At 37.2% G+C, this 25,485-nt stretch overlaps 1 protein-coding gene and 1 pseudogene across 3 annotated transcripts in view; both read left to right on the forward strand.

The window, feature by feature from the left end:
* The window catches only part of FAM110B (family with sequence similarity 110 member B), a 70,831-nt gene that overhangs the window by 32,000 nt on the left and 13,346 nt on the right, over positions 1-25,485 (forward strand). For all 3 annotated transcript variants that reach the window (XM_075213548.1, XM_075213549.1, XM_075213550.1), the window contains exon 2: positions 3,187-3,265. The gene's annotated coding sequence lies outside the window, so the exon portion shown is untranslated. The remainder of the gene's footprint in view (positions 1-3,186; positions 3,266-25,485) is intronic.
* On the forward strand, positions 10,641-11,478 carry LOC142159528 (cyclin-dependent kinase 1-A-like; annotated as a pseudogene).

The raw sequence follows: 25,485 nt of genomic DNA on the forward strand, positions 1-25,485 counted from the left end.
ATTAATACTGAAGTGCTCTACGAATTCTTCATTGTCTTCTATGTATGTTTGCAGGTGTAAGTAGTGAAATGCTAACTGCTGCCACCATATTTATAAGGCAAGTGCAATTAAGCTGTTTTTTAAGCTGAAAAGAATCTAATTGTTTTGTTACACTTGATTTTAGTTACCATTGTATTAATGATATTGTATTTTTAAATTGTAAGTCACTGTATTTGCAGGTAAAACATAGAACCATTAGCACCTTACAGTATATCCTGTCTTTACATTTCAGTATCAGGTTTTTAATCGGATTGAGTAGTCCCATGATGTTTTTAATCCGTGCTTTAAACTCTTGAGTATAGAATGGAAATCCAGATTTTAAACTGGCCTCCAAAGGCTCTCTTAGATCCAAAAATAGCCCGTATTAGTGAATAACTTCAGCTAATTACTTTTAAGTCCCTTAATTTAACCTTTTCTTTACATAGCAACACAAGTTGTAGGAGTCATGTGTTTGTCTCCGAAAATGAATCAAACATTCCTAATAAGCCCTAAATGCCCTGACACATTGACTGACTTGTAAAGGGAACATATACAATAACCTGATTTTAAATAGAATTTGTAATAAATCCATATGTCAATACCATTTTAAGTTGTAACGCCATCGGGTTATAATAATTTAGGATTTTTTTAAAGCCCTAATAGTTTTAGAGTAGTGCACACAGACTTTCCCATTGTACTTTCCTAATGGAGCATAAGAACTTTTACATGATCACTGTGACTAATATACAGTACCAGATCTATGACCAGTGGTGGGGGTGTATATGGTGATATACCATACCGCCACTTCTTCTACTACCTTCATTATAAAACTATCAAATTCACTTACATTCCCATTACATTTTCCATACCGCCACTTAAAATTTCCACTTCGACCACTGTCTGTGCCCATTATACATTGCAGCTTATATGGTATATAGGGCAGCCCCATCTAATTAGTAAATAATGACCGAACATGGCCTTATCTGTGTAGTTTGTATGTTCTCCCTCTGTTTGCGCGGGTTTCCTCCAGGTACTCCGGTTTCCTCCCACACTCCAAAAACATACTAGTAGGTTAATTTGCTGCTATTAAATCGACCTTAGTCTCTCTAAGTCTGTGTGTATGTTAGGGAATTTAGACTGTAAACTCCAATGGGACAGGAACTAATGTGAATGAGTTCTCTGTGCAGCGCTGCGGAATTAGTGGCGCTATATAAATAGCTGATGATGATCAACACTGACACCATCCATCCTTGGACAGATTGAGACAGCAGCTAATTACAATTAACCAGCTCTGTGACTGATTGTGCCTGTTGCAATCCTTTGTGTTTGTGTCTGTCTGTAAAAAATAAAAGTAAGATAATAGTAATGAGAGGCCTAATTCTAATTATAAGATACCTAATAAATTAAACAATAACTCAAAAAGTAGCAATTCAGCTCCTACCATACAGCAAGAGGATATGAAAGATCCGCGCTTCCCTATATGTATGAATATGGTAGGTGCTGCCTTGTTGGAGAATAATAGTATGCCGGGGGCGGGTACTACATACTACTGCAAATGTAAATATCTTTTCCACTACTGTAAGTGAGGTTTGTGGTTAATACAGGATCATGCTGATCTACTTTTCATATCTTCTAAATATAATGGCTTTCCCTCCCTCCCTCCCTCTATACTGTGGGCCAGCAATAGCGGAATAAAAAAATATTTTATTGGCAAACTGGTTTTTTGGGGTTTTTTTTCAGTTTTGCTCGAGTGGCAGACTAAGCTCAACAATCAGCAAAAGTTGTATCCTCCAACCAGTGCTGCTAATCATTTGTTTTTACATTTGCCTCATTATGGCTTTCCACAGGTTAATACAATCAAGTTACTAAGCTAACCGTTGAAAATGTGGTTCAATTAACAGAGTGAAACATCAAAGCAGAAGGTGTTTGTGTATGGGGCTTTGAGTCACGATAATTATACAGTAGGCAGAAGGAGAGCACCTAACAAAATCATTTCATGACTGTTTGCTAGTTGTCATTTTGACACAGAGTTATTTTCTTGAAAATCCAAAGACAACAAAATATCCAGCATTTGATTAGAGGGGTTATAATGACAGTAATCTAAATGCGTGATGAGACTGCCAGTATGATACTGGGCAATGTGGTTTCTGAGCTCACTACGGCTGTCTTATATTTCAGGTCTTTTGAGTACACAGGCTGCTTTTTAGTGACTAGTGTAGTAATTTGCAACCCTAGAGATCCATTTTTGTGTTGGCGATATTTTGGAAGATTACGTAATTATTTTATTTTTTAACCTTAAACTGACCTTGACTAACAATGTTTTGCTTATTTATTTTACTTTTTTCTATTTCAGTTATAGTATAGAATATTCAGTCTTACAGTCATAGTATTCTTTGGCAGTAAATGTACAAGAGCTGTGATATTTGAGAGGTAACACCTATTTTATGTGGTTATAGAATTGCATATATTTTGGTACCGCGTTTATTTTAGTTATGTCGTCAGATATATGGAAGAAGGCGGTAGTGTGTGAGTAGGTTACATTTTCCTTTTACTTAGGTTTAAAAAGAAAATAAAAAAAATCTGATTTAAAAAAACCCCAAAAAAACCATGTAGGGTCTTCCGTTTTCTAGGGCCCCCATTTATTCGTAAAGTAAATCCATGTTCTCTTTCAAGTGATATCTGTAGAGCAATGTTGAGCAACAGGCAACCTTCTGAGGCTTCACCTGTGTCCTCAGCTCCTTCCTGCATTATTGTCTGATCTGTTGGTTATAGCTTGTAACATTTTCCTAAAATGCTTGCCGATATGTTATTACTGATATCTGTCTTTCTTTAACTTATTACTGTGTTTAAGGTTAATGTGCAGCCCGTTTTGAAGGTTAGAGAGCCTCCTCCATGTGGACCCTGAAGTGCATCCGGTTGCTGTACAGTGTCCGGTCCTTACATACTTTGCAACAATTTTAAAATAAAAGAATACTCAAACTCCATTACACCATTTATCGCCATAGAGTGGAAAAAGTTGTAACAAGTTTGTAATTTCTTCTAGACAATGGAGAAATTAACTGGATAATTTTGTCATTCCTCATGGTCTATCTTTAACCAAATACAACTTGATAGGTCACTAGTTTACACAAATGTTTACCTTTTCTATATATTTTTTTGGTCTTGCAGATCTGTGATGCCTTGAATATCGAAGTGAAACACTGGGAACAAACTGTGTGTCTCCAGGACGAATCCATGCTTTTGGCTGGTGAGTAATAATGAGAAATGACCATGGAGATGGAGGTTCCCAACCCCGGCACACTGCTATAGAATAGCTTTTTTTTATGTGGCAATGAGTAGCGAAGAGGTTAAAAATACAGTGATTGAATGTCTGTAACACCCAGAGACTTGATGAAGGCCCAGCTGAGCACTAGCGTCGGCTCAATTGACAGGAGCAGAGGTCAGTTTAACCAGACTGGCCAAATTGGGTGAGAACGGGGCTTACGGCCCTTCCGACACTCATGGCAGTTATCTACAGTAATTCCTGAATGCATTTACCAACAAATCTAATAATGATCTGATCAAGCTGCTTTTATTATCTGACATGGGGAATGTTTTTATGACCCCAAATTATGCAATATAAAGGTGATTTATGAATATCATTGCAGAATATCGCAGCACTTGTGTCTTGCACATGTTATCATTTATAACCATAAATGTGTCATGTGCGGCGTTGCCATTTGATGCATCCTTTGCACAAAGTACCCAAGTCTACTTCACGTGCTCTGCACATATGTATTACCTTAGCGTGCTCAACTCTTTGAAAACATTTCCGGGAGTGCTTTACATCGTAGCATGTAATGTGTGATACTGATTTGGTGGCCGTTTGAGCACTACAATCCTTATCACCTGTTCACTTTGTTATAAAGTATTATTTGTACTCTTAATATTCCTTTTGAATAAGACTAAAATTATAAATGCCGGGATATAAGCATAGGCAGTGAGAATTGATTTTTAGTATAAATAATAAAGGGAATCCTACTGTTTATTTGGTTTAATTTCTAGGTACTATCTACTAGTACATAGTGCCTAGAACATGGCACACATTCTACTGGGCCAATGAAATTGAAACTCGCTGTATTAGCACTTGCACTGGGACAACTTGCATATTGGTATAGCTGGGTTCAGTAATTTATCCATTGATTATACATTATTATATTTTACTGGACATCTTAATGCCGCTGAATGTAGTGATCCCTGGTTCTTTGAGGGCGCTCCCCTTTCACGGCCTGGTCTTGTTTGTAGTCTTGATCGAATTACGGACACCTTGCCACAGCTAGCGTCCGTATCGTATGAAGAAAAACTGTTACTGTATTATAATTTTAAGACATGCTTTGATTAGAATGGAAAATATATTTTATCTATTTAGTTTTCCTTCTCTTTTCATATGGATATTCAGCAAAGCAAATTGCTTTTAGATAGGCATGCATGTGATCTGCCATATAGCTAGTGATAATTACGTAGTATAAGATAATAAACCTGAAGCTTTTTATAAGTGTGTATAATGTTTTCTGCTTGTTCAATTGTTAAATGCATCTTCTCATTGATTATTTCCAGTAAAATATTCAGAGCATCACAGGATTTCCATTTTTTATTTTTTTTTGTGTGCGTGTTTATACAAAATATTCGGATATGTTCATCCTGGGTAGTTCTTGCTCATCAAACGTTGGTCTGAAGTATTGAGATTTTTACTTCAGAAGGAACTCCTCTCAAATGAAAGACCTGCTTCTGCCCACTTTGAGACAGTGACAGGTGGGGAGTTTGACTTGGGCGGTACATCTGTCAAGTTGTAACACAGGTGTCCTAATGTGAGCTCAGGGAGGAACGAAAAGTTCTATGGAGCATAAATATGTATATAAGTGTATATAAGAATAGCTGTTCTTTGTATAATTCCATAGAACAATTAATCAGCTGGTGTTAGAACAGGAGCCCACTGTGGAGTCTTTAGCAGTATATTTTAGAAATGAGAAACTTTTCGGTCTGTTAGTAAAAGGGGGTTGGTTTTACAAAATGGCACCAGGAAAAATGTTCGGAGAGATTACCTACCATTAAATAGACCTGTGGTATAAAACATTTTACACACAGTTCTGAATTGCTACATTTATTTTGCTCACATCTGAAAAAAATTCCCTGTGCCTATGTAACACTGGGTTTTCACAATCCTTATCCTAGTCCATACAAATCAATTCACAAACTTTTAAAAGAAAAGAAGTCTTGCAACAATTTGCATAACTTGGCCAAAAAGTGAAACCACAAAGAGGATAAAAAGTAACATTTCCAGTTAGAAAAACACTCTAATCCTGTTTGATTTTCCATTTCTTTTGTCTAATGGAGAGAATATTGAGAATAAACTATATGTATGCCTTATTGTATGACTCTGTCTATTTTCCATGAAAGTGTTACTAATTCAGTTTGTAGAGGTTACCATTCCATAGAGTGCCATTCATTTATCCCCCTATATCCTCCCAGAGCCCAGTTATCAATCTCATTCAAGTGTAATAATCCTCTCACAGTATAAAAACATGGATCGTGGTACAATGATATCACGTTGGGATTGACCAGGATCCAAAGTACCAAGAGAGAGAGCAGACCGAACTAGAGAACACAACTATTAGGGTTACGCAAAGCCTTTACAGAGATCATATAAACCAATGATGGGCTACAGGCAGCCCTGGGGCTACATGTGGCCCTCTAAGACTACACCTACGGCCCTGGCTCCTTCCTGATATATTGTCTGACATACTTGTTATAGCGTGTAACACTTGTTTTATAATTCCTGCTGATCTGTTATTACAGACAGGTATCTCTATTTCATTCAATGAATTGTTTTAACTTATCACTAAGATTAAAGATAATGTGTGGCCCTCTTGAATGTTAGGCGGCCACACCATGCGGCTCTTGAAGGGTATCTGGTTTCCCTGGTATAAACCCATGTCTAGCATATGCTTTCCCCTAAGCAGACTGATTCTGTCTATGGAGGTTAGATTTAAATAACAATTCTTTTGTGCTTTTAAAATAGTCAACTAGACCAGTGTTTCACAAATCTGGTTCCCAAGAGCCGCTAACAGTTTGTTTTCTTCCCAGAATCGTAAGTTTATTGATTAGTACAACCCGGGAATCTTTTACAATATATTGGTCAATAATAAATATACCTTTGCTTCAGCTAGGTGTATATTGAAAATATACAATATTGGTAGTCCCTGAAGACCAGATATGGAAAACACTGAACTAGACCATTTCATTGGTCCATGTTCTTTAGGTGGGCAGCAATAATTAATTAAGCATAGAGAAAAAGAAGAAAGTTGTTTTGTATAGATGAAAGCCTCATCACATCATATGTATTAAAGCTCCCTATGCTGCAGCATTTTGCATTCCTTGTGCATTCTATCTGGGATTCAATGCAAGGAGATATTTTGTTGAAGAGCCAATTATAATTACATTGTCACTTACAAATTGGCTATTCTAGCTTTGCACTGAAAACACTGTTCTATAACCTTGAAACAAGTTTTGTTGATACTTTATTTTGTTATTTAAATTTGAAAAAAAGAAAACTTACTCCTTTCTTTTAACATGTTACATCTGTCCTTGCTGAATGCTGACACAGTTCTGTGTTGTAACTGTGAGATGTGGTAAACAGGATAATCCCAAAATATAGTTCCTGTGACTCACAAAGAGAACATAATAGACATAATTGTAAGTTACTGTTTGGAAGGCTGAGGTTATGTAAACTTCTACATCTTAATAGAATTCTAATTGGGGAAGTGTGAAACATACAGGCGAAAGATTTGATGTTGGGGTACCTCCTCCTTGTAGCTACGTCAGATGTTAATTATTATCCCAGAGTGCTATAAAAAGGTGAGGCCAGTTTCTTATTGATGGTGTCCAGCAATAGTGGTTTGGTGCAGGTTCTAAATTATGTATTTTTCATATCTCAAGCTGTCATGTTGTTCAAGCTGTTGTCATTTTTTTGAGCTGTCCAGTTAATGCCCGTTTATACTCTTTTCTGTGGTTAACAGTTGACTTCAATCTGAGCTACAGATCTTGCTGTTTTTAGAGGACTTGTGATCTGGTCACGGTGCTGGTTAAAAAAAATAACCAACGTGGATTTCCATAGAATACTCAGCGCAGGGTGAACAAATAATGTAGCATTCAGGAACCAGTCAGCCTAATCTGGGAGCCAGCGGAATCCTTTAGACAACAAGTGAAGATCTGCATCCATTGACATCAATAGAAATGTCGCTGAAAAATAACGACAGTAATTTTTGGTCACCTGGCTCCTAGGATTTATCCAGCCCTGGCTTGCATGTTTTTTCTTTCTTCTTCTTTTGTGAATGGTAATAATAATAATGAAAAAACAGCGACTTTCTTTTTCATGAGATAAGACCAATCTAAATTTAGTTTGGTATGATTGGTTAATCATATACCTAACTATAATCCTACTAAATCCCAAACATTGATTTGATTTAGATTTCTCTTCTGTTCATTCACTTTGTATTTTGTTTATTGATAATCTAATATATATAAGCCTAGCGGCGTGTGTTAGTGTGTGTGTGGGGAAAAAACTATTTTCTCAGAAAGGGCTCATCCAATTGACCTGAAATTTGGTATACTGACATTATTAGACAAAAAAATTATAATAGTGAAGTCAGTTAACTTCCATCATCCCCCCTTCAACCTGTGGGAGGGGTAGTAAAGGCTAAATTTACGAGTTGAGGGCTCCAACTCTTGACCGTGTGGGTATTTATTTACCAGAGCCTGTGTTTGGTCATGGACAATTGTATGTCGCATTTTCACGAGTACGGAGAAGGAGTGATGTGAAAGTGCAGGTTATAAATACTGCCCTTCAAGGAAGACTGATTGAGCACAGCGATAAGGTGTTTAGCAGAAACGTTGTGTATCGAGAGGTTTTAGAACAGTAAGACGATGGAGATTAAGGATGTGGCGATGAAGATGAAGGATGAGGTGATGGAGAAGAATGATGAGGTGGTGACGTGGACAACCACTTTAAAAAAGGGCGCTTACGTCGGGAAGTAATGCTCCTCCCCTGAGGAGGCCTGGGCTAGGCCCAAATGCATGACAAGAACTTTTTTAACACCTTAAGTAGCTTGATTTGACTAGAATGCATGAGTATCATGCACTGGTTAACTTGTAAATAAATAAACTGTTAACACTTCTTTTTTTTTTAAAAAAAAGCATTCTTACTTTGCAGCATTTTTTCCACACCTGCCTAAAACTTGTGCACAGTAGTGTATGTTACAAGCAGAATGTAGAATCCAGTTACTATGTAGAAGCTATATGCTGCTTATGTTACAAGCAGAATGTAGAATCCAGTTACTATGTAGAAGCTAGATGCTTTCCATGGATTCCTGAGGGCTTAGTCACACCAGGTTTTTGCATCTGCTTTAAAGGCAGGGCGGACAGTATGCATTGTCTGCTGTTTGTAACATGCACAGTGACCTGGGCACCTCCCCTATTCACACTATAGCACACACTAAAGACAACCCCACAGTTCTAGTAGCGTCATCACGATCTCCGTGCGTTATCATGTGAAAGGGGGAGTTCCACTGTGCTAGGGAATAGTGAGCCTACTGTGAATGAGCCCTAAAGGCAGTGTGTCCGTCATTGTTCTTTGCAGAGGCAAGTTATTCCATGACCTATCATTGATAAAACTCCCAGTCAAATTATTTGGCTTCTCCATATTCTGTTGTAAACTATCAGAGAGCACAGACTGGGGAATGGGGGGATTTGAGACACACTCCGTCTACTGTAAGAGAATGGCAAGTTTAAGGAAAGATCTCCATAGATGGATGATTATATCAATCAAAACCTAAATTCATGGATTATTACTATACATTAGCTAGATGGCAATCTTGCACAGAATTGCATATTTGACTACATATCGGTCTGCATCTTGCGTACATCTGTAGAGGTGTATACAAATTATGGAATAAAATAATAGGGGAAATTATGACATTTTCACTTTACAGTTTCTCCATTATTCTCATTCTGTTTATATAATGCTAGCTTTTATGCTCTGGTATTTACCGTACATTGTTGACATATTTTTCAGCATTTTAAAGTTTGTGTGTTGTTTGTTTGTTTCCTGCATCTGCAAAAGATTATTACATTTGTTTCTGCAGTGGCTATTAAAGTGTTCGCTATGTTGCCATGGAGAATTCCCAAACACAAATTTCATGCTTACTAATATTTCTTAACAAGTCTTACAGCTGATTGTGTATGTGGCGTTGGTATAATAATTATTTATTATTATTATTTATTATTATTATTTATTATTATTATTATTATTTTGGGCTAATTCTAATTACATTACCTTTATCTTGCAGCCAGGGCATACCTTTTTTTCTTTGGTACTCCTTATTAATCTGTGCCTTTATGCCCTCCTTCGTCTCTCCCTTCTACTTCATTCCCTCCCCATAAAACGAGACACAAAAAAGTCACTTGTCTTCTTGCCAAGTATGTGAATTGAGTTCACTTAGTTAATGGAGCCGGTTTCCATAGAAACTTGCGAGTTGGATATCCCTCCAGGCTTGTTTCAAAGAAATTAACTCCATGCTAGTGTAGAAAATTAAAGTCCCTTTGCACATGTGCTCCTTTCTTTCAACATCTAGCCAGACATGGCAGTCTATTTAATTGTATTTTAATTACCATCTAGTAGTGTGCTCTGTGTGAATGTGCAAAGGAAGCATCAATATGGGCTGTTCCCGGCAGCCCTACAGATAGAAGATCTTTCCGTTGTAATGGTTTTACTCTGGGCAAAACCTATTGATGTCCTTGTGGCATTAACACACAGAGCACCAAAACGGCATCTAGGATGGATATTGCTTAAAAGGAAGTTGTGTACGAAGCAGTGACACCATTAAAACAAATTCTTTACATAATGCATGATTGTTATGGCTTTATTTAACTGTATGCAAACACTCCCATTATAAATGTTTAAAACTGTAAGCAATGTTTTTCCAAAGGTCGGGTCAATCCTTTTCCCTCTTTAGAGAAATTACAGTTTGTTTAGTCCTCTTATGAATTGTAAAGACAATAAGCACTTTGGAATAAGTGTCACATGGATGTTTTTTTTTTTTGTTTTTTTTTTCTGAGAACTCGTTTAATAACAAATAAAACGTGAATGGGAAGCAGATCGTTGGTGTCACAAGTGTTTCACATGCCAAAATGCTGTGTATAGTAGTTTTGACAGCTGAAGTTTTCCTACATGATAAGGAGACCTCATTTCCAATTAACGTTTTTTTGTTTGTGAATAAACACAGAACACTTCAGCCAGAAAAATGCATAATTCAAAATCGCCCACATCGCACCAGCCTTCGTATTAAGTACATAGTTTACTCCAATTTTCTATAGAATAACTAAGTGAAACGTTTTTTGTGTCATAATCACTTGAAGTCTGTTAGAGTGATTTGAAAAACAACATTAAGATAACTTAGAGACGAGGTGGATGAGCTTGGCGTGGGCGGTTTGTAATCTCTTCATTCTTGAGGAGTGTCTCCATCAGAAGGAATCTCTTCTTTGTGGAGCTTATATAGAAATCCCACAGGCGTGGATGAATATGCAAAATGGGGTTGTGTATAAAGGGAGGCATAAAGCAACTGGTCAACTGCCATGAAGAAAATTTGAATGCAGAAGAAGGTGTCCCAAGTACAGGAATCTGAGAAATCTATTTTCTTAAAAGCTTCAGCATCCTAATATTGTGTGCATTCCAGGTGCTCTTATATAAGGTTCAAGGCTGTAATTATTTTTTAGTTTTACTCTACATACTTGAAGTTTTTGGATTTCATCCCAAGTGGTCAATACTTAGACACAATGCTTATTAATAGTTACATGTATCAGGTTCTACAAGGCATTGTATTTTGCCATGCTTAGGAGAGTATTGCACAGAGTCCCGAAGCTACAAAATATGTTAAGAGACAGCAAAGGAGTAATAAAGCTTGCGGACTTTGGGCTGGTCCTGGACTTTGGAACCCCTGTTCGAGTTTACACATGTAAGGTGGTGACCATTGTGCTATAAGGCACCAAAACTTCTCTTGGGCTTTGTGAGATACTCAACACCAGTTGGTGTGTGGATTATAGGTACTATATCTACACAGATGGCAACAAAGAAACCTCTCTTCCATGGAGATTCTGAAATTGACCAGCTCTTCGGAAAATTCAGGGCTTTGGGAACACCCCAAAAGGGGAGTCGTTTGCAAGACTACAAGAATACATTCCCTAAATGGAAAGGAAGGAGCCTGTCTACCAATGGGAAGATCACTGATAAAGATGTGCTTGATTTGCTTTCTAAAATCCTTGTCTACAACCCTGCAAAAAAAAATATCTGCAAGAAAAGCCCTGCTTCATCATTACTTTGATGATTTGGATAAATCAAATCTTCTTGACAATCAAATTATAAGTTAAAGTCCTGCCACACAGTTCGTGCCCTGCAGACTCATTCTGCAATTCTATGAATCCTCACTTTTTAATGTTTATCTGTCATGAGATTTGTTCTTTTTGTGTATATTTTATTTTTCTATGGCTGTAAACTTTGCAGTTGTTAGTTTACTTACACGTGAACCTCATACTTTAACACTTAATATTGATCCTTGTGCTATCCACAGAAAATATGTAAATAAAGAACTATATTTACCACCCCCCCCCCTCAAAAAAGATAACTTAAAAGCAAACAATGTTTGAAAATGCTATTATATATAATGAAAAGATCTTTTTTTATTTTAAAAAAGTAAGTTGAATTACATTCAGAAAATTGTTTAAAAGTTAGATTAACGACGGAGTACTAATGTTTACATAATTTCCATTTTATCTTTTATTTTTTTGCTCATAAAACCGGTTTTAATAATATTAACGTGGTTGTATTGTTAGTAGGAAAATAACATAAACTGTTGCAGTAAGTGCTGTAGAAGTTTGTTATTTTTGGTACATTTAAACGCTTGTGTTACTGCCTAAGGCAAACATACATGGTTTGTTTCCTGCAGTAATTCATTCAAGTCATAAATTGTCTTTTCATTCAGTGTCACTAGCCATAACTTATGACAAATGTTTGCTTTTAATTTTGGACTGCACCCACTCATGCAGGTTAATTAAGTGGAGTTCTCATTACGTTATTTACTGCTGAGTGTCTGTGTGTAATGTATTATTTGCTGGCTTCAAAATAATGCATGAAAACTGCCCGATTTAACCTGTTGAGTAATAGAGAACTAAAATACCTTCATTTATTTTTATTTTGTAGAGCGGTCTACTGTGCTCCAGCATTGGGCATGTAATCTTAAATTCTTAAAGTATAAGGAGCCAAGTATGAAATCATTTGTGATGTTAGACATAATATAATATTTCTGTGATGGATAAAGGGTTCTGAATATTTATAGCACATAGCTGATGCTTTAGATGTATATATCTCAAGCAGTAAACTTTTTCTCAGACATTATTTCATGAGTCATCCTATAGGAAGCTGAAACCCACATTGGTTACTGAAATTGTTCTCATGGAACATTTTCACGTGGCCACAAGTGCAGCCGTGGCATTTCAAATTTTAAACCTGTTAAACACTGCACTATTTAGGATACATGAAGAATGCACTGTGTGGATTTGGATCCTGTAACTTGCAGGATCCCAAACATGGATTTACTGGGGGAAGATCATGTCAAACACATCTTATTGACTTTTTTGAGTATATGATTAAAGTAATAGATCAAGGGTGGCCGTAGATGTAGCTTGTCCTGATTTTAGTGAGGCTTTTGACACTGTCCCACATCGCAGACTGTTGAATAAACTCAAAAGCTTGGTTGAATGGATTAGATCTTGGTTGCAGGATAGAAAACAGAGAGTTGTAGTAAATGGATTTGCATTCACAGGAGGGAAAGGTTGCCAGTGGTGTGCCCCAGGAATCTGTACTTGGACCAGTGCTTTTTAATATCTTCATTGCAAGTGGTATTGAAGGGAAAGTATGCCTTTTTGCTGATGACCCAAAGATTTGCAACAGCGTAGACACACCAGGAGGGGTAAAACAAATGATTGATGATCTAGGTAGACTAGAGGAATGGCAACTACAGTTTAATGCAAAAAAATGCAAAATCATGCACTTGGGTCTCGTCATGCACTTGGGTCTCGTCATGCACTTGGGTCTCGTCATGCACTTGGGTCTCGTCATGCACTTGGGTCTCGTCATGCACTTGGGTCTCGTCATGCACTTGGGTCTCATCAACCCAAAGTCTATATATAGTATTAATGGCACTATAATGGAATCTACAGAGGAGGAATGGGATCTAGGAGTCACTATTTCAGGTAAGGTAAAGGCAGGTAAGCAATGTAACAGAGCAAGGAGAAAGGCAAGCTAGATGCTTGTTTGCACAGGGAGAGGAATCATTAGTAGAAAGTAGTAATAATACCACTGTATAGGTAATTGTACAGCCTCATCTAGAATACAGTGTTCAGTTCTGGAGGCCATATCTCCGTAAAGTCTGTAATGTATTTATATCCTTCTGAAGAAGGGCAACTAAAAAGGTGCATGGCCTACATCCCAAAACTTACCCAGATAGACTAAAAGATCTTAATATGTATCGTTTGGAGCAGAAAAGTAAAAAGGAGGGACATGATAGAAAGTTCCAAATATATCAAGGGTTTTAATAAGGTACATGAGGGAAACATTCTTCAGAGGAAGATAAATATTAGAACACAAGGACATGTACTGACACTGGAGGGAAGTAGGTTCAGAGGAAATTTGAGAAAAAAAACTACTTCACAGAAAAGATAGTGGAATAGTCTCCCAGAGGCTGATACAGTAGAGCAATTGAAACATGATTGGAATAGACGTTAGGCTATCGTTACAAAAGACTGAAAGATCGAGTAGGCTTTGAGGTTACCATAGGTTAAAAAATGGGCAGATTAGAATGTCCAGGTGGTTCTTATCTGCAGTCACACTCTATGTTTCTGTGGACATTTTCAGGGCAAACCGTTTTATTAAGTTCTATTTTGCCACTCCCACTATGTTAGCATATGACCACCATATTATGCAGCCTTAAAGGTTATGTCTGGACTTTTTTGCATTAGAGAAAAAAAACTGACAATTGTTAATCAAACTTTTTTTAAAGCTCTTTTGGCTTTTAGGGTGGTTACCCACTAGCATAAAGAATATGGCAATGATATCACATGCTAAACACCATCACATGAGAAACCGTGCAACAGCAGTATCCAAAATATGCCCCTCATGTCCGCAGTCACCAGCACAAGTGGTCTATGAGATCATTGGAACCATTGGGTTCCATCCATATACCCATTTACATGCTAGTGTTTAAAAGTGCTAATAAAAGCAAAGTTTTTTTTTTATGACAATGGTTAAGAGGTCTCAAATTGTTTTACTGTAGTGAATGCCAACAGAATTCACTTGACACCATCAATGCCAGCACTGGTTACTGCTCACCAATTAGCAACTTTTGTTGTTTCTGCGCTAAAAATCACAAAGTTGCCAGTAGGCACCTCAATCACTCCTCGTAGTCACACTGAAGAACATCTGGCAACTTCAGTACATAGTGAAATATAAGAATGTGATCTTTAATAAATGTTCTGGTACAGTTTCAATATAAGCTGATTAATTTCTAGGTAAGGAGAGCTTTGATACAACCTTAGTAGTGGTGACCAAATAAAACGGTTTGTAGAATATCGCCAATTTATGACAGTAATACGAATAAAGGGGCATATTAGGAATTTTAGGGATAGAAAAATAGTTTGAAGACCTGCAATTAACTTGTGGGCACTCTTTACCAGACAGCAAGCATGCTGACCTCTCGATTGTGTGACTATATAAACATATATTAAACCCATAATGCATTGTCTATTAATTGAAAACTCCTTTTTCATTTAAAAACTATTAGTTATGTCTAGTAACCCAAATTTACAAACCATGTTTTTCAAGTTTAACACAGCAAACCCACCTTTACCTGCACAATTGCTCGAAATACAAATGGTGAATAATAATGAGTGATATGATGCAGAGAGGGGGTTGTTACTATTTCATGAATCCAATAGATTCTGCCTCCCCGCCCCCCTTTCCCCACTCCCCGATAGCCGAGGAACAATGCCTGCTTATCTATTCATCAGAGATCGTGGAAACGTATGATTCAAAATAGTTATAGTAAGTTAAAATATTTTAGTTCTTGACCATATCTTTTAGGAATACATTAATTTGTTACTGGAAGCTGGGAATTCCTTAATTTTGTAATCGTTTTGGCACTGAGTGGGTTAACCTTTTCTTGAACTATGAATCAAGAGCAAAATCACATGGCGTTTTCAGTACAATGGAGAATCTGTTCTCAAATGACCCCTGTAACGGAGTTTAATGGAAAGTGAGGCAAGTTATTTCTTTATTCATACTGCTCCCTCTAGGAGAATTTGACCATTTAAATTAAACCAGAAACAATGTAAAATGCTATGTCATAGGACTTAGACACTATTAGTCAGACAGTCGATAGCTGGTCAATTAAATTGTATTGTACCTTTTTATAATGTAAGCTCCCATGGGCAGGGCCCCCTCTACACACTGTTGCATGTTTACACCTATATTGTCAAGTCCTTCCAAAAGGTACAAAAAATAACAAATAAGGGCACAATCTTCTGCTTTTGGCTGCGACATCAATACCTGGCGCCAGTGTCCATGGGTAAGAAGCTGCCTCTCCTTAATGTTAGTGGCCGCTGTTCTGTGTGTAGGTGTCACATAGACATTAAACACAGGATGAATAACGTCACATGACTGATTCAGTGTTTTAGGCACTGAGCCACTAACCATTGGCGTCCTATGCAATGGTAGCCCTGGCCGCATCTAATCCAGTTTGACCGCACTTGGACCACCATTCACACAAATGTTGGCTTAGTCAGAAAATGCTGCATCTACTGTAAGGTCTAGGTGCATTTGCCAAGTTCGGCCATGTTACTAGAAGGGACCATTTCCATGTGATTTTATTACTTTACCTTAGAGTAAGTGTTATTTCTTGAATTAAAATACTTGCTGTTGAATTGATCTGCATTTGGTATATTTCCATCTTTTTGTTGTATAACATAATATATCATTTGATTTCAACCAATATATTCCACTCTGAACTGTTAAACATGCTATAAATTGTCATTGATCCCTGGATTATGTATGCTATGGAAAGTATGCAAGCACTGCAAATGTAACCTTAAGTATGAATACTGCCATCTTATATTAAACACAGAATATAAGACTTCTTGGAATTACAGTACAATATATGTGTTGGAGAAAGCCAGAGACATTCCTGTTCTCTGAATGAATCATGGTGTCAATTTTTTTTTTTCTCCGAATCTAAAATTAGACAAAGGCTTCGTTATTTCCTTAATTGTACATTGACTTAGAAACTATAGCTTTTAATAATAGTAACGCCTTTTCATAACTTTTAATTGCGTTGATCCAAAGGAAGGCGTTCTTCCTGCCTGCAGAAAGTTACAATTTGATTCCCTCGATTAACAACCTCCATAATGCCCTTGGCTAATTACAGGTACAGATACAATTTATTGTCAGAAAGTAATTCAATCCATTTTTAAATTCTGTTTTGCCATTAGTGCCTCGTGTGGTACGGAATTGCACAGCTTCCTAAGCAGATAGTGAAACCTTGTTTTCATTTGCAACGGATGACCCGTTTTCTTCCATATGGTGCTTGGTACAAAGTTTCATTTGACAGATCTTTGTATTGAAGTCTGATATATTCATGCAGATAATTTTTGCCATATCTAAGGCACATTTTTTTTTTTTCTATGCAAGTAGATATATTTTTTCTAATTTAGCCCTTTTGATTCCCATTCTTACCAAGGTAGCCTGCCACTCAACCCACTTGTGTTCTCTTATGTCCTTCTCAAAGTGAGGTGCCCAAGCCTGTACCCCATATGGAAGATGTGGTCTAACTAGTGACATATACAGTGGAAATACAATGTTTAATCATGTTCATATATACCTTTCTTTATGCATCCCAGGATTTAGTCATCTTTGCAGCCTCTGCCTGGCACTATGTGCTGATGGTCAGCTTTTTGTCAGCTAGTATTCCTAACTCGGGAAAGGGCTCATTATCCATCCATGTGAAACACCACAAATTATGTAACCAATTTTGAACATTACAACTACATTTTGGGGGGTAGTCAGTTGTGCCATCGAACATGGCCGCTGCACATACTTCCGGGTACTATGGTACCCCAACATCACGGATTTTCCTTTCCTTTGCACCTCTATGGGGTGCAAGGAGAAATCCGCAATGTTACATCTTCATGGAGAGTCCCCGCAACCATTCCGGAGGCACACTGTGGACAGTTGAATTCCCCCTTTTGCATTCTACCAGCCCTCTACCCATGTCGGTTTGTTTTTTTCTCTAGACCTAGTGTCCTCATCTTATGTACTAGACTGTTACGTGGAACAGTGGCAAACATTCACTATATGAATATATTACATGCGTTACAAAGATCCAGTTTAAAACTTACCACTTTTTAAAAATGAATCATAGTCATAACAGGTCAATTATAAAGCCAAGGTGATTTTGTGTTATCAAATTATTTTCTACAACATATTTCAGAATAGCATCTGCAGAATCCCTTCAAATAATTTACTTAAGTCAAAGTCACAGATCTGTAACTTCCTGGTTTTGATTTTGTTCCCTATTTAACTATTTGTAGCACTGTCTGAGTCCATAAATAAATCTAGTAATAGTGGTCCATCAATTACTGACCTTGAATCCTTTATCGTACGTGGGGGTATGTCATCTGGGCAAGGTGCTTTTTCTGTTTTATTCTCGTTTAGGTGTAATGTCACCTTATTCTGCATTAGACCAGCAGCATTTGTTGGTGTGCATTGGTTGAATTTTTTGTAGTTTTTAACCATTCCATTTTAACTTTAAAATTAACTTATTTGACCCACTGTCATGTTACAGCATAATCGTATTGATGGTGGATGTGTGGGATTTACTCTGAAGTTTGTCACGACATTAACTTGAATAGAAATGTCATGGCAAGTCGGACAATATAAAGGTATATAAGCTCTTATCCGGAATACTTGGAACTTGTTGTTTTTTTTTTGGAGAAGGTTTTTTTTCTGTACTATGGAGCACCATGCCTAGGATCTACTAAAATACATTTAAAAGTTACCCCTTAGTTTCCATACCCTACCCATGGCATTGCCTTCCTCATTATATTGCATATCCGATCTCACAGTAACTCTCCATGTATGTGTGTGTCACTGATCAGCAGCAACAATTCATGTCTACGGCAAGTTTTCTGTTGGAATCTTCAGTACAAGGCTGTTCCCATCAATCTCTGGTTCAAATGTGGCATTTATTGTAGCCCAACCTTCCCTAATAACAGCCAAAGACTCCATTATAACCTTTGTCAAAAAGATTTGGAGTGCAGTCATGTGCTTGTAATATACACAACTTTCCCTTTACTTAAAATAAATGCCTGTCCCGTAGCAGAATATGTTACCCTGCACTTTCACAAGTCAAGTGTTAGACTGTAGGCTCCAATAATGTATTTCCAGCCCTGGATGCTAATGATTGGAGAGAGAAATTTTGATTTAAAAATACAAATCTACAGTACTGGAAGACTGATCGTGCAGAAACCACAATGACCTCTTTTGTTAAAATGTGCAAGTTGCGTACAAACATCACGTCAGTAGGTTCTAGTGACATCATTAGAGCATGACGCACACACTGGCTGCACACTCTGTGTGTAGGCAGCAGTTACACAAAGCCCTTTTCACTCATTTAAACACATGGGATGGAGCAGGCAGCATTGGGAAAACTGCAATGTTCCTGAATGAGCATGACATCGGAAGTGGGTGTGGGTCACTGGAATCAGGGTTTCTATTTCCAGTTCCATTTTCATGCATTGTACTAGTTTAAAAAACTCCTAGTATAATGCATGACATTGAGGCCAGTGGTTGTGAGGCCATAAACTTAATACCTGGTGCTTGTGCCTCCTAAAATTAAGGGGCTCTAGATGATTTGGTGCCTTCTGTAATTAACAGCAGGAGCACTCCTTGCCGTTACAGTATTGTGTCAAGCTTTAGCTCAATAGTTCCTTAAATCCAGGATATTTTCTTTTTTTTTTCTTTTTCACAGCGTTGTGTTCCTGTGTTCCGCTACACACGTTATAATAGAAAAGTTACACAAAGCCCTTTCATTCATTTACTCTTTAACAGTCCCACTTGTCACCCACATTGGTTTGACAGGGCAAGATTTCGGGTATATCGTAAACATTTTTGTCATGTTAAGGTTTACAGGCTGAAGCATATATAAGAATGTGTATCATAGATATTGTGTAGGCCAAAGTTGATTGTAAGAGTGAGTGGCCTCTCATTCCTGACACCTACCTTATAACAGCTAGTTCTATTAAGACTTAACAATGTAAGTTCCGTTGTTGGTCTCAGTGGACAGGCCATAACATGTTATAATAATAATACTATGATTAGATACATATTGATTGTAGAAGGTTCCCAAGGCAGCGAGCTCCTCTGGTAACCTCTTTTTCCAGCAATGAACACCAGAGCAGGTAGTGGTTGCTTACAATTAGTCTACCTAATTGCAGTTAAATGCTCCTCTGCTACATGTAGCTTATTTGACCATACATTATTATGCAGCTCTGTGACTTCTGAGCGGTTAATAGCTGCAATTAAGAAAATAGGAGGGAAAGTGGTTGAAAATGATCACTGCCTTTTTGTAGCGTTTTTTTAAAATTTGTAAGGTTTAAGCATATATGTTGCTGTTACAACAACTTTAATATATTACTTAATCTGATGTGGTAATCCTATGTTCTGTTGTGATTTTTTTTCATTTTGTAATCGTTATGTACAAGATTTACAAAGTTTAGTCAAAGTTAAAGAGCAAGTAAAACAATAATGCATATCAAAACACTTGTATTGAGCAGAATACTAGATAGGAAATAACTGAAGTGTTTAGTCTTGTGTAGGTCCTCAATGCTCTGTCTACCACTGTTAAAAGGGAGGTGCTTCGCTAACTGAGCAGACAGAGAGTGGCTGACAACTTTGTATACTTTGTTTAAATGTAGTTTGTGGATTGGTGGATTCATTTACAAGGCAGGGCCAGTTATGTCACAGAAATATTTGACCTCTATTTAATCCCTTTAGGATACTGGCCTAAAGGTGTTGGAGGTGGTCCAGTTTTAATATAGTAGTTAGTTAATAAATCTTTTCTGAATAAAGCTGTATAGTTATGTTCGATTCATATTCCAAAATTCAATTTTAGAGTTTTGTGGTCCTTTTTTCTTTTTTTTTAAATTTCTTTAAATGTTTCATAGTAAGATAGTTGATGAGTTTGGAAAAAAAAGCACCAGTCCATCAAGTTCAACCTATTTTGGATCTCCTGCGATCCCTCACTTTATATTTGAAATTGATCTAGATTAAGTAACCGCAAATCTGTTTCAATCGGGGGAAAATCCCTCCAGACCCAATATTGCAGTCCTATTATTTCCCTATATCCACTACTATAATTCATTTTAATTAACAGTCATATCCCTGGATAATACACCTTTCCACTAAAAATTTGCCTAACCCTTTCTTAAACATATATCTATTGAATCTGCCATCACAATCTTCCCTGACAGTGAATTCCATATCTTGACTGCTCTTACTGTAAAGAACCCCTTCCTTTGCTGGTTGTCCAACTTCCTCTCCTCTAACCTTAGGGGGTGATGGTGTGTCCTGTATATAGTCCTTTTGGGTAAAAAAATTCCTGTGAAAGTTCTCTGTATTGACCCTTAATGTATTTGCACATAGTAATTATATCTCCTCTTCGATGCCTCTTTTCTAAAGTAAACATGCCTAAACTGGCTAACCTTTTCTCATAATTTAATGACTTCATACCCTTTATGAATTTGGTCGCTCTTCTCTGAACCCTTTCTAGTTCCAAAATATATTTTTTATAGAGTGGTGCCCAGAACTGTACTCTATTTTCAAGATGAGGTCTTAACATGATTTATACAGTGGCAAAATTACACCATCTTTCCTTACATCTATGCCCCTTTTTATGCATGCCAATGCTTTATTTGCTCTTGCAGCTGCTGCTTGACATTGAGCACTATTGCGAAGTCTACTGACTACGAGCACTACCAAATCTTTTTCCATTATGGATTCCCCTAAATTAGTCCCATTTAATTTATAGATTGCATGCTTGTTTTTGATCCCTAAATGCATAACCTTACATTTATCTATGTTAAACCTCATATTCCATTTGGCCGCCCAATCCTCCAATTTATTTAAGTCCCTCTGTAGAGAAGCTACATTTTGCTCTGATTTTATTACCTTACAGAGTTTAGTGTCATCTGCAAATATGGAAACTTTACTCTCTAAACCATCACCAAGGTCATTAATAAATATATAAAAAAGGAGAGACCCCAGCACGGAACCTTGAGGTTCTCCACTTAAAACTTTTGACCAATTTGACAATGTTCCATTTATCACAACTCTTTGTTCCCTTTTCTCTAATTCGGGGTTTCCCAAACCCAGTCCTCAGGGCTCCCCAACAGTGCAGGTTTTCCGGATCACATGTGACATAATTAGGACCACCTGTGGATCTGTTACAATGTGTCAGTCAGTAATGAATACACCTGTGCTCCAGCAAGGAGATGTGGAAAACCTGCACTGTTAGGGAGCCCTGCGTTTATACAGTGCCCTGGGTTTGGGAAACCCTGCTCTAACCAGTTTTCAATCCAAGTACAAATGTTGTTTCCTAGACCCAGTTCCCTTATTTTGTAAACCAACTTCTTGGGTGGCACTGTATCAAAGGCTGTTGCAAAATCTAAGTAGACCACATCTACTGTGCTGCCCTGGTCTAAGTTCCCACTAACTTCCTTGTCGAAACTAATTAGATTAGTTTGACATGACCTATCCCTCACAAATCCATGCTGATTCCCACGAATACTTATTGCACACCAATTAATCATGAATACTATCCCTCAATATACCTTCCAGTAGTTTCCACACTATTGATGTCAGGATTACAGGTCTATAATTCCCTGGTTGTGATATCGTCCCCATTTTAAACAACGGCACCACATCTGCTATTCGTGAATCCCTTGGTACTGAGCATGATGAGATTGAGTCCATGAAAATTAAGAATAGTGGTCTAGCTATTTCTGAGTTTAGCTCCATAAGAACCCTTGGGTGTATGCCATCTGGACCTGGAGATTTATTTATCTTAATATTTTCAGTCACCTTTGGACTTCTTCCTTTGTCAGCCAAGTATTAGTTACTGGTACGGTTTCATTTACGTTATGTATTATTCCTACCATTTGTTCCTCTCTAGTAAATACTGAAGAAAAGAAAGTGTTTAATACCTCTGTTTTTCCCTTAGTATAATTTATCAATTCACTCATCTCACTTCTTAGGGGTTCTATATTATCTTTTTTCATCCTTTTGCAATTTATATACTTAAAAAAACTTTTCGGGGATTGTCTTACTTTTGCAACTTGTTTTTCATTTTCTAATTTAGCCAATCTAATTTCCTTTTTGCAAATTTTTATTAAATTCCTCAGACTTAAACAATTTAAATGTACGCTTCTTCCCTTGCATTTCTTCCCTTACCTTTTTATTTAGCCACATTGGTTTAGACTTAATTCTTTTACATTTATTTCCCATAGGAATGAACTTATAGGTATATGTTTCCACCAACATTTTAAAGACTTTTCTTCCGTATTTTCTCCTTTAAAAACCCAGTCTATGCACTTTATAGACTCCTTTTAGCATATTTAAAATTTGCCTAGTTGATCTCTTATACCGTTGCTTCTGGAAACTAATTTCAAATGAGACTATATTATGATCACTGTTTCCCAAGTGTTCCCTTACTTGAATATGTGATATTACGTTTACATTTATATGAAAAGTTGCTTTCTTTAAATTTAAACTTCGTTTTGCAGCTAGTTTCAGTCTGTTTTATCCTGTTACCCTTTGTCAGGTTTAAAGATAATGGAACTCCCCACCTCTCACTAAAATACTTTGAAAGAAAACTTTTGGACAACCCCTTCTCAAAATAAAATATACCCCCTACATACAACATATAGGGTCTCCCCTGTTACTGGAAGTAGGGAGTCCATAGCATTCCATCAGGGTAATAAGTGCATTGCATGCCGTCCATGAGTCCACTATATAAACCCGCTACTGGGCACCAGGGGAATTCTGTGAAAGGTGGACCCCCTATTTGCTGTTTCAAGAGATCAAATGGACAACATCTTTGATCCTTTTCATGCCACTCTTTTAATACTTTACAGCATACTTACCAACTCCCGGAAACTGTGACTGGAGGGCGGGAGGGGGCGGGACGAGGCCAATCACGTCATTTTGGCCCAGCCCCCCGCAAAAACTAAATTCACATCGTGGGGGGCGGGGCCAAAATGGCGCGATTGGCCTCTCCCCGCCCCCTCCCGCCCTCCAAAATGGCGTGATTCACTGAGAATCGCGTCAAATGATGCGATTCTCAGTGAGATTAGGATGCGGGAGAAATGCCAGCTTGCCCAGGAGACTGACCCGAATTTCGGGAGTCTCCCGGACTTTCCGGGAGAGTTGGCATGTATGCTTAACAGGCCGATTGCTTCTTATATTTCAGTTCAGACACGGACAACCGGTGGCAGACGTATGTGCCACCTGTAGCTCAAGTCATGAGGCATAGATGGTACAGAATTGAACATGTAGTGACAACCAGAAAACTAATAAATAAGTAAGACCTACTAAAACATAACTTACCATTAAATGCCCCTAAGCAAAACAAAAAATAAATACCAATAAAAATGTATCTTGTTCATTGTGTCACCATAAATTTTATTTCTGTAAAGGTGACCTTTCTCTTACTATTCTTTTTATATAATACTTGAACTTGTTTGCATTTTTTTTTTTTTTTTTTTGCTTTATTTTGTTTTAGGTGTTTTTGCAACCCACTGTTCAAGTGACTAAACTTGAACTTTGACTGTGTGAAATGTGATGTGTGTTTAAAGTCCAGGCATTTGCAGTACATTACAGAAAATAAACTTATGCAAGCCTATGCATTGAAATGAGAGAGCAAACAATAGGAAATGACAAGTTCTTTATCTGCCAAATTGCACAGATGGAGTATTTGCTAAATTTTCACATTGTCAGCTGTCCCCTTCATCCTTAACCCTTCCTGATGCCTGAGTCCTTGTTGACACCTGATAAAGAGAGATTTTGGGTAATCACTGGTACCTTTTGCAAGTGGAGTTTAAGCAATTATGCATGCTATCAATTGAACAATCTATGGTAGTGTGTGTGGTCTGTGGCTTTAAATATCTAGGTAATAGTCACATTTTTGTTACTTCTGCCCCTCTGTTTGCTGTCCTCATGCTAAAGTGATTAAAATCCACAGAAATGCCTTGAGCAAAGACTAATAAAAATACAGGTTACCGTTAATGCACAATTTAAAGATCTTTGTAGTGAAGGCAATGTGCAGCCAAGAGGAGTCTTTTTTTGCTTTTCTCATCAGTAACGCTCCTTTGGAAACACAATTCCTTTGTTACCGTCTTTGTTTCTTAAAGAACAAGTAAAGCCACCCTTTAAAATGAATATGTATTAAAAGAGTGTGTTTACTGTGCTGAATAGTGTGCATGAAATAACTGGGGGGTTTGTAATGTACAAATAAATTTTTAAGGCTATCTTTTATCTGCAGCAGTTACCATGTTAGGAGTGAGGGGCTTCTCTCAAGTGTCAGCTTTAGAGACTTGTGCAGAAATGTACTGATTGGTGGATTAATACATACACAGGATCACTGATGTAACAAAACTCAACAGACTGTTCTTTTAGACCTGCATGAAATACCATAAAGACATTATCTTAAACTGTATAGTTTTACTGTATAGTGAAGTGTAAAGGTTATACAGTACTGCAATGGAAAGTCAGCTTAACAACGTACATAAAATCTGAGCATTTCAATTATAGAGTCCAGTAGTCCTTTTTTAAGCTACGGACTCATGCAGTGAGTTTCTGAATTTTAAGCAAAACTAATTTGTATTCTATGTTGTATGAAATGATTTGTACACACATTTATATAGTTAAACACCCACTTTATTTTTTCACAGAACAAGAAGAATTTGGTGTAAAATATGGGAAAATTTCAAATATGAAAGTCTAAAACGGCAGCAAATTTTAATTAAACTAAAAGTAAACATGCACCAGGCAAATAGCAATTGACAACAAAGGTTTATTGTGCTTAGTAATTTGTCCCAAAATGTAAAATGTCTACACGTGGTATTTTGCATGGGAAAAAAAAAAAAAAACTAAACAAAAAAACATCTGTTCATCACAATAAAATATTGTCCTAATTTATCCTAATTGTGGCAAATCTATGTTGGAGATTTTGCATTACTGAAATATGATCCAGAGAGGGAGGTGGAGCAGATTCA

The sequence above is a fragment of the Mixophyes fleayi genome, chromosome 5 (assembly GCF_038048845.1).
Source record: "Mixophyes fleayi isolate aMixFle1 chromosome 5, aMixFle1.hap1, whole genome shotgun sequence".
Lineage (NCBI taxonomy): Eukaryota > Metazoa > Chordata > Amphibia > Anura > Limnodynastidae > Mixophyes > Mixophyes fleayi.